We start from the raw sequence: 8,992 nt of genomic DNA on the forward strand, positions 1-8,992 counted from the left end.
TATTGGACTGAGTGGTGGTCCCAGACCGGGGAGTCCAAATGGACTCTGGCAGGCAGGGCAAGTCCTAGAAAAATGTATTCATGAAGTAGGAGGTTAGCTATAGAGACCCCTGTAAACTTCTCCACATAGACAGGCCCCACCATCCAGAGTTCACCTTCCTGTCCTGTATCCTTATCCTACCCTCACCTAGCTGTCATGAGATAGGCTTGTCACATTTCTCTGCCTGCTATCCACTGACATGTACTTCTGTAAAGCCTTTTCACTTGTTCCAAGGTCACAGCTCATCTGATAAATAAATTCATGATAATAGCAGAAGACTAGAAGAGATCTCTGTCCCAATAACCCCTTCCACTTCTTCCTCTCCCACGTAATAGATAAGCATTTTTATAGCAACCTTCCAGAGACAGACCATTACTTTTGCTGCCTTTTCTAATGATGGTTTTAATTAATAAGCACCTATGTTCTACAAGCACCAACCCAAAAGAAGTGGCTCTAAAGATGAGACTTTAAGGTCAGATGAGAAGGAGTTAGGGTTAGGAATTCATAATTGGTAGGAAATTCATCCTCATTCCTTTTGCAGTTTATACCCATTAATACTAATTGTTCCCTTTAGTGCCAAATAATCAATTAACGTTTGTTAAGCACGTGACGTGTACCAGTCACTGAGCTAGGAGCTGGGGATAAAAGGGCAAAAGTGAGCTCGTCCCTGCCCTCAAAAGCTTGCATTCTATCTAGAGAGACTTGTTACACCTGTAGGATGTCCTAAAACTCTTATTTAAGCTTTAGTAAGCTTAAACCTACACTAAGATTTTTGCAACACCCCGTGTGAGCAGATACAAAATAATAGAAGATAATTAGTGGGGAGCAGCTTTGTGAGACGAGCCTTAAAGGAAACAGGATCTAAGAGGCGGAGATGGGCAGGCAGAGTGTGCATTCCAGACATAGGGGTGCAGCCAATGCAGCAAAGATGCGGAAAGGAGAATGGGTGTTACTTTTAAGAAACAGGAAAAAGGCCAAACTCAGCTGTAGCAGTGTCTGTGAAAGGACGTTTCCTGGCTTTTAGTCCTAACTAAAATCCTATCTTTCAGAAGAAGTCTTCCTCTCCCCTTCTGCTCGACTCTAGGGCCTTTTCTGTTAATTATTTCCTATTTATCCTGTATATAGCTTGCTTTGTATATATTTGTTTGCTTATTGCCTCTTCTGTTAGATTGTAAACTCCTTGAGGGCAGAGCCTGTCTTTTGCCTCTTTTTCTGGATGTGTTCCACTTTATCAATGAGCTTCCAAAAATGTGGCATCCAAAACTGAATACACCACTCTGACCAGGTCAACCAGAATGTAACTCTGGCTATGGTTTGACCAAGAAAGAGTGCAAAAACATTATCACCTCCTTTGCTGTAGACTCTTTACATTTATTAATTTAGCAGCCCAGGATCATACTAGCTTTTTTTTTTTTGAAGGGGAGGGGTGCTATGGCACATTGTTGAGCTTGTAATTCATGGCCTAATGGGAAGTCTATATGGGAAATCAGCCCCAGAAATATGAGTACCTCTTAAAAAATGACATTCTAAAGACCCAAATAGAAAAAAATTCTGGTGATGGGCGATTGTTTTTTCCCACTTAATAGTATATTTTCCAATTACATGTAAAGATAATTTTCAACATTCATTTTTTTATAAGATTTTGAGTTTCAAATTTTTTGCTCTCCCTCCCTCCTATCCTTCCTCCTCTCCTTTCCCCCCTCCACCCCGGGGGTTGTCTCCAGTTGTCCTGATCTATATCTTGCCACTGGACCCAGATGGCTCTGGAGGTGAAAGGGAGGCTGGTAACCTTGCACAGCTTCCTTCACTTAAATCCAATTCATTTGCAAGTCACGGCATCATCTTCTTGATGTCATGGTCCTCTTTGAGAACGAAGGACAAACAACTCCCTTCCCCAAGATCACAAGCAATCTGATGTAGGTTATACATACACAATTACACTACACATATTTCTACATTAGTCATGTTGTGAAAGAAGAATCAGAACAAAAGGGAAAAGCCACAGGAAAGAAAAAGCAAAAAACAAACTAAAGTGAAAATAGTATGATTTGATCTGCTTTCAGACTCCATAGTTCTTTCTCTGGATGTGGACAGTATTTTGCATTGAGTCTTTTGGAATTGTCTAGATCATTGCATTGCTGAGAAGAGCTAAGTCTGTCATAGTTGATCATCACACAATGTTGCTGTTACTGTGTACAGTGTTCTCCTGGTCCTGCTCACTTCATTCAGCATCAGTTCATGTAAGTCCAGGTTTTTCTGAAATCCCCCTACTTGTCATTTCTTACAGCACAGTAGTATTCTATTACATTGGTATACCACAACTTGTTTAGCTATTCCCTAAATGATGGGCATCCCCCTCAAGGTCCAATTCTTAGCTACTACAAAAAGAACTGTTATAAATATTTTTGTACAAATAGGTTCTTCCCCCTCCCCTTTTTCAAAATCTCTTTGAGATACAGACCTACTAGTGATATTGCTGGATCAAAGGGAATGCACAATTTTATAGCCCTCCAGGCATAGTTCCAAATTGCTCTCCAGAATGGTTGGATCAGTTCACAATTCCACCAACAGTACATTAGTGTCCCAGTTTTCTGAATCCCCTCTAACATTTAAAATTTTCCTTTCCTGTCATATTAGCCAACTCATAGGTGTGAGGTGGTACCTCAGTTGTTTTAATTTGCATTTCTCTAATCAATAGTGATTTAGAGCATTTTTTCATAGGACTATAGAAAGCTTTAATTTCTTCATTTGAAAACTGCCTGTTTGTATCTTTTGACCATTTATCAATTGAGGAATGGTTTGTATTTTGATAAATTTGATTCAGTTCTCTGTATATTTTAGAAATGAGGCCTTTATCAGAGACACTGGGTATAAAAATTTTTTCCCAGCTTTCTGCTTCCCTTCTCACCTTGGCTGCACTGGTTTCGTTTGTGTAAAGCCATTTTAATTTAAGTAATCAAAATTATCCATTTTATGTTTCATAATGTTTTCTATCTCTTGTTTGGTCACAAATTCTTCCCTTCTCCATAGATCTGACAGGTAAACTATTCCTAGCTCTCCTAATTTGCTTATGGTATCACCCTTTATGTCTAAATCATGTACCCATTTTGACTGAGGAATTGTTTAAAGAGATAAATGTAGACATATGGGGACCTCAATAACCAGCTTTTGTGTATATATACATATATATATATGTATATATATATATGTATATATATATATGTATATATATATATATATAATATATATATATATATATATATATATATATATATATATATATATATTTAATTTGTTTTGGGCCTGTTGTGCATTTAAAAAAATTATCGATATCCTTTGTTGGCCAACTTTTCTTTTTAAAAGTGTGCAAAAACTCAAGCAAAGTTGGTGATGACAGATAAATACCAAAACATGGTATGTTCATGAAAGAATTATGTCAAGAAAGCTAAAGAATGAAACGCTTAGCATACAACATTGTGTTTTTTGTTTTAAGCTATAATTGGAACCACTTTGGGCTGATTCCCTATATTGCGTTTATAGGTGGACATGGACAAGAATTCCACAGGATGGTCAGGAATGAATGAGTTTCAATCTGCATTGTTGAAGTCAATGAGATCACCAGTCTAGTTGAATATTGAAAATAAGCAAACCTGAGGAAACACTGTTCTGGGTGGATGGGACAGTGTTAATAGAGGAAGGAAAGAAGGCAATTGTTTGATTCTTGGAAATCATAAAATCAGAACTGACCTTAAAAGTTATTTAATTGAACCCCTTTCTGTTTTATAGAGGAGGAATCTGAGGCCCAAGTTCACATCTGTGGCAGTGGCAGAGCTGGAATTCTAACCGAGGTCCTTGACTCAAAAGCCAGAGCTCCTTCTACATTATCACACTCTCTTGCTATTTTGTTTTTGTTTTCTCTGCCAAAGAGAATGATCTTTGGACTAGAAAAGAAGAAACAAAAATGGCAGATAGATAGCTGGAACCCAAGGCACATAAGAAAATAATGAGAACAGCCTTTAATGAGCTCAAATCACCAGGCTCAGAGGAATTACATCCCATGGTACTGAAGAACTTGTCAGATGTCGTGGCTGAGCTACTAATCAATCTTTGAAAGATCATGGAGGGTTCCTTCTGCTGGCTGCCATTGGGCCTACAGTAGCGCCGCAGCCATGGCCATCCGATATCCCATGGCCATAGGCCTCAACAAAGGCCACAAAGTTACCAAAAACATTTCCAAGCCACGACACTGCCGCCGCCGTGGGCGCTTGACCAAACACACTGAGTTTGTGAGAGATATGATCCGGGAGGTGTGTGGATTTGCCCCTTATGAGAGGTGGGCCATGGAATTGTTAAAGGTCTCCAAGGATAAGTTCATCAAAAAAAGGGTGGGAACTCACATCCAGGCCAAGAGGAAGAGAGAGGAGCTCAGCAACGTCCTAGCTGCCATAAGGAAGGCTGCTGCCAAGAAAGACTAAGCTGGACCCTGTCAACCTTCCCCACTTATCCAATAAAGATTGGACAAATAAAAAAATTTAAAAAAAAAAGATCATGGCGGAAGAAGAAAAGTGGTTCAGGATTGGAAAAAGTGCAAATATCTCCATTTTCAAAAATAAGGAAAAATAAATTAAATTAGAGCATCCAAACTCCAGTAATATTAGCTTTGTATAACAGTGTATGTGTGTGTGTGGGGGGGAGAGGGTTCTATTGAATAAATCAACCATCAACCCCCCACCCAAGTGAAATAACTAATAAGCTCTAAACTTTGATCCATCTATAAGAACCTAACTCAGTTGAATCAGAGGTATGAATTAGGTGTGAACAAGACCCAGATCAATGTCTAAGACTTTAGACTAGGCTCAAAGTCTTTTATCAATTGGGAGGTCTTGAAAGCCATTGGATAAAGTGGATTGAAGGTGCTCAGGAAGTCTATTTGAATTGGTTAAGGAGACTTAATCATACCTCATGAACCTGACATGAACCCAACAAAGTTAGTTTGGGATTGAGTGTCTTGTCTGACATTACAGAAGAGAAGGCATCCCAGCCAAGCACCTGAAAAAAATCAAGTTGATTCTACTTCATATTTTATAGCTGGTATTTTTATTTGTATTACCGCTGACATTTTTATAACTGCCTAAGGCATGTCTTATTGTCTCTGAGTTAAGTTTAGAAGTTCAGCTTTCCTGAAAATTACTCTTTGTCTCTAAGTTAAGTTTAAAATTTCATTTTTTTCCCTATGAAATCAATGTTCTATTCTTATTTCAAGGAAATCTGTTATCTCTCTCCCACTAGCTGTCCTTCAAGGAAGTCTGCTCTGTTATCTCTGGCCTTCAAGGAAGCCTGGTTTGTTATCCATGTACCACTAACTAACCTTGCAGGTGGAAAAAACCAATCAGCAGCAAGATTGTGGTTGATAACTCCAAATACCCTCCAGCCAATCATATTGTTTTCCCTAACTATGACGCTACAGGGGCAGCTAGATGGCACAGTGGATAGAGTGCCAGGCCTGGAGTCAGGAAGACTCATCTTCCTGATTTCAAATATGGCTTCAGACACTTTCTAGCTGTGTGACCCTGGGCAAGTCACTCATCCCTGTTTATCTCAGTTTCCTCATCTGCAAAATGAGCTGGAGAAGGAAATGGCAAACCATTCCAGTATCTTTGCCCTAAAAACCCCAGATGGGATCATGAAGAGTTGGACACAACTGAAAAATGACTGAACAACAAAAATGATGCTAACCAATCATACTGTTTTCCCCATCTATGATGCTACCTTTTACTGTGGGTGTTTTTCCTTTTGTCTATAAAAAAGATCTGTAAGCCCCACCTCAGTACCTTAGCTATTGCTGAGGAGGCCAATACCCAGTTTGTTGGCAAATTTGTGCTTCGCTAATAAATTAATCATACTCAGGACTTTGTGCCTCGGTTTACCTTAATTTCAATCATGACATACTTTGCTTGAAGGCGAGGAGAGAAGCAAGTCTTGATCTCATCCCAGACCCACTTTGACCACTTGAGGACTTTGTGAACTTGGAGGGTTAGAGGCTTCAGATTTCTAATTCATCTTCTTAGCAATTTTTCTAGAACAGCAGCAACTGACAGACTGAGGAAAGGCAACTTCAAAGATTCTACAAGGAAATCATCAGAAAGAGTACACTCCAAGGGCAGCTAGGTGGTGCAGTGGATAGAGCACCGGCTCTGGATTCAGGAGGACCTGAGTTCAAATCCAGCCTCAGACACATCACACTCACTAGCTGTGTGACCCTGGGCAAGTCACTGAGCCCCATTGCCTAATGAAAAAACAAAAAACAAAAAAAGAAAGAGTACACCCCACCTAAAGGGGAAATATTTTGGACTCCAGAAAAAGGACTTCTAGGAACTATGAATTGCCCCTTAGACACATGTATTCTTCAAGCTTGGGACCATTCTCTCTCTGTTTCCCTCTCTCTCTCTCTCTCTCTCTCTCTCTCTCTCTCTCTCTCTTTCGGCAGGGTCTATCACAGATTTTCTAAGGATGTTTTATACCAAATATTTTTACCGTAGCACCTTATACCATTTCCTAAAAGCTAATTAAATCTGGCTGACTGAAGTCAACTGGTAATCATTGGGTGAATCATGCTGATATGGGCTTGGAAGCATTCAAGACTACCCCCTAGAACTATGAGCACACATGTAGTAGCCATCCTTTGAAGACCTGAATTGCTCTTTTAAGTGGGGGTTAGAATGGTTGGAATAGTTGCCTCAGAGCATGTGCTACACTAGCAAAATTCTAGAACGTAATGTTAAAAGTAATAAATATTAAAGATGTCAGCAAACATGCAGAAAAGGAAAGGGAGAAGCATGTCTCTGCTTGGTTTCAACTCCACAATCATCGTGCTCCATTCCCACCCCCCAGGATAAGCTCATCACCTGGCATTTCATCATCAAGGAGGCTGATTCACGTTTAATACTACATACACCTCCTCAGCACCTTCAGTTGCCTCTTTCCTGTGATGGGTGGGCTGAGCAATAAATTCCTCCCAAAGCCTCCCTATTCTGAGCTCTACAAAGAGAGTTCAGAATTTTCCATCAAACTTCATTTCATATCAGCCCCTCTTCTTCTTGGTTTTGATTCTAAGAACATCATGCCATCATCTTGGGTACCTTCTGGTGCCACACCCTCTTTTCATCTTCCTTTTGTGCATTGCCATCCCCCATTAGATTGTAACCTCCTTGAGGATAGGGCAGTCTTTTTCTAATTTGAACCCCCGGTGCTTAGCACAGTGCCTGGCACATAGTAGGTACTTAATAAATGCTTATTGACTCTTTACTGGCTTAATCAAGAATGTGATACCACAGACATTTCTGCTCATGGCCAGTGTGTTGATTTGTCATGCTTGACTATGCTTATTTGCTCCAAAGAGAAGTTGTTTGTTTTTTTTTTTTTAATTTGGAAGGAAGAGGTTAATGATAAGCAAAAAAGAAGGAATCCAGGAAAACGAGGTCATTGAGACATTTATGAGAATGCACAGGAGAGAACAGAAGAAAATTCAGAGAGACACAAACTGGATACCTTTGAAATTCATATTGAATTAATCTTGTCCACAAGAAAGATGTGACTTTAGAAAAAAAAACTATTTTCCTTTTCTTTGTATATGGAAATGGTTGTTTGTTTGTATTTGTCATATCCAGAATAACAAAAAATAAAAAAGATTAAAGTAAAAAACAAAAACAACACCCAACCCAAGCCAGGTCATGCCAGATTAGACTCATTTTGTTTGTTGACAAGGTCATTGGACCAGGGCGATGTTGTAAGATTCTTTACCTAGGCTTCAGTAAAACTTTTGACAAAGTTTCTTATGCTATCCTTTGAACAAGATGGAGATATATGGACTTGAAGAGAATGTAGTTGAGTGGTTTCAAAACTGATTGAATGACTAGACCTAAAGGGCAGCTATTAATGGCTCAAAGTTAACTTGTGAGAAGGTTTCCAGTGAAGTGCACCCAGCCAAATCTGTCCTTGGCCTTGTACTGTATAATTTCTTTTATAAATCAGTGATTTGGATAAAGCCATTCATAGCCATAGCATACTTATTAAAATCTCAAATGTTACAAAACTTGGAGGGATAGCTAACTATTAGAAAAAGTAGAATGGGCTCCTTTGGGGTTTGGTGGTTTTCTCCTTCATTAGAGGTTTTTGAAGGACAGAATATCATAGAAGAGCCTCTAAGTTAGCTATGAGTTGGACTAGATGGCTTCTGATATCTTTTTTAACTCTCAGATTTTGTAAAAACTCTTTCACATGAACTCTTTACCTTGGGGTCCCATAGAAATAGAGGGGGAATTTGAACCCAAGGCCCCAGATCTTTCCATTGGACTGGCTCTCCTTTACCCAGATTGGGTACACTGACGCTGTGTTTCCTCTCCCACGTCATTTAGCCTTCTCTGCTCTCAGTTTCCTCAGCTGTAAAATGTGGGAGTCGACCTAGATGACCTCTGAGATCCCTTTCAGCTTGAGATCTATGATCCCAGGACTTTGGAGAGATCTCCAACAGGGGCCGATCATACTGAGAAAACTTTAGCAAAAGCAAATATGGAGAAAGAACAGGCCAAACTGAAGAGATGAAAAAAGTCAAAGACTAGAAATGATCTTTCCAAGAAAAAGAACATCCGAGTGATGGAGAGGAAGCCAGTATTTTTCTCGGGCTTACATCAAGGACATTTTCCTCTTTCTGCCCCCCTTTCCTTGGTTCTAGTTTCTAGTTTCCTCTTCTTTTTATTCATTCATTCATTCGTTCGTTCGTTCATTTGTTTGTTTGTTTATTTTTAGGCAATTGGGGTTAAGTAATTCCTCCTCTTCTTGCTCCAGATGCCTGACAACCACCACCACCTCCACACCACCTCTGCCACCACCATCATCACCTCCAGCACCAGCACCACCACCAGCACCTCCAGCACCTCCAGCACCACACCATCAC

At 39.7% G+C, this 8,992-nt stretch overlaps 1 pseudogene across 1 annotated transcript; it reads left to right on the plus strand.

The window, feature by feature from the left end:
• Positions 1-10: 10 nt before the first annotated feature.
• Positions 11-5,948, plus strand: LOC110216930 (large ribosomal subunit protein eL36 pseudogene; annotated as a pseudogene). Its single transcript, XR_013486860.1, has 2 exons — positions 11-2,279; positions 3,826-5,948. The product of XR_013486860.1 is annotated as a large ribosomal subunit protein eL36 pseudogene (transcript).
• The last annotated feature ends 3,044 nt before the right edge of the window (positions 5,949-8,992 follow it).

Source organism: Phascolarctos cinereus, unplaced genomic scaffold (genome assembly GCF_003287225.1).
Source record: "Phascolarctos cinereus isolate Bilbo 61053 unplaced genomic scaffold, phaCin_HiC Scaffold_5;HRSCAF=322, whole genome shotgun sequence".
NCBI classification, from domain to species: domain Eukaryota; kingdom Metazoa; phylum Chordata; class Mammalia; order Diprotodontia; family Phascolarctidae; genus Phascolarctos; species Phascolarctos cinereus.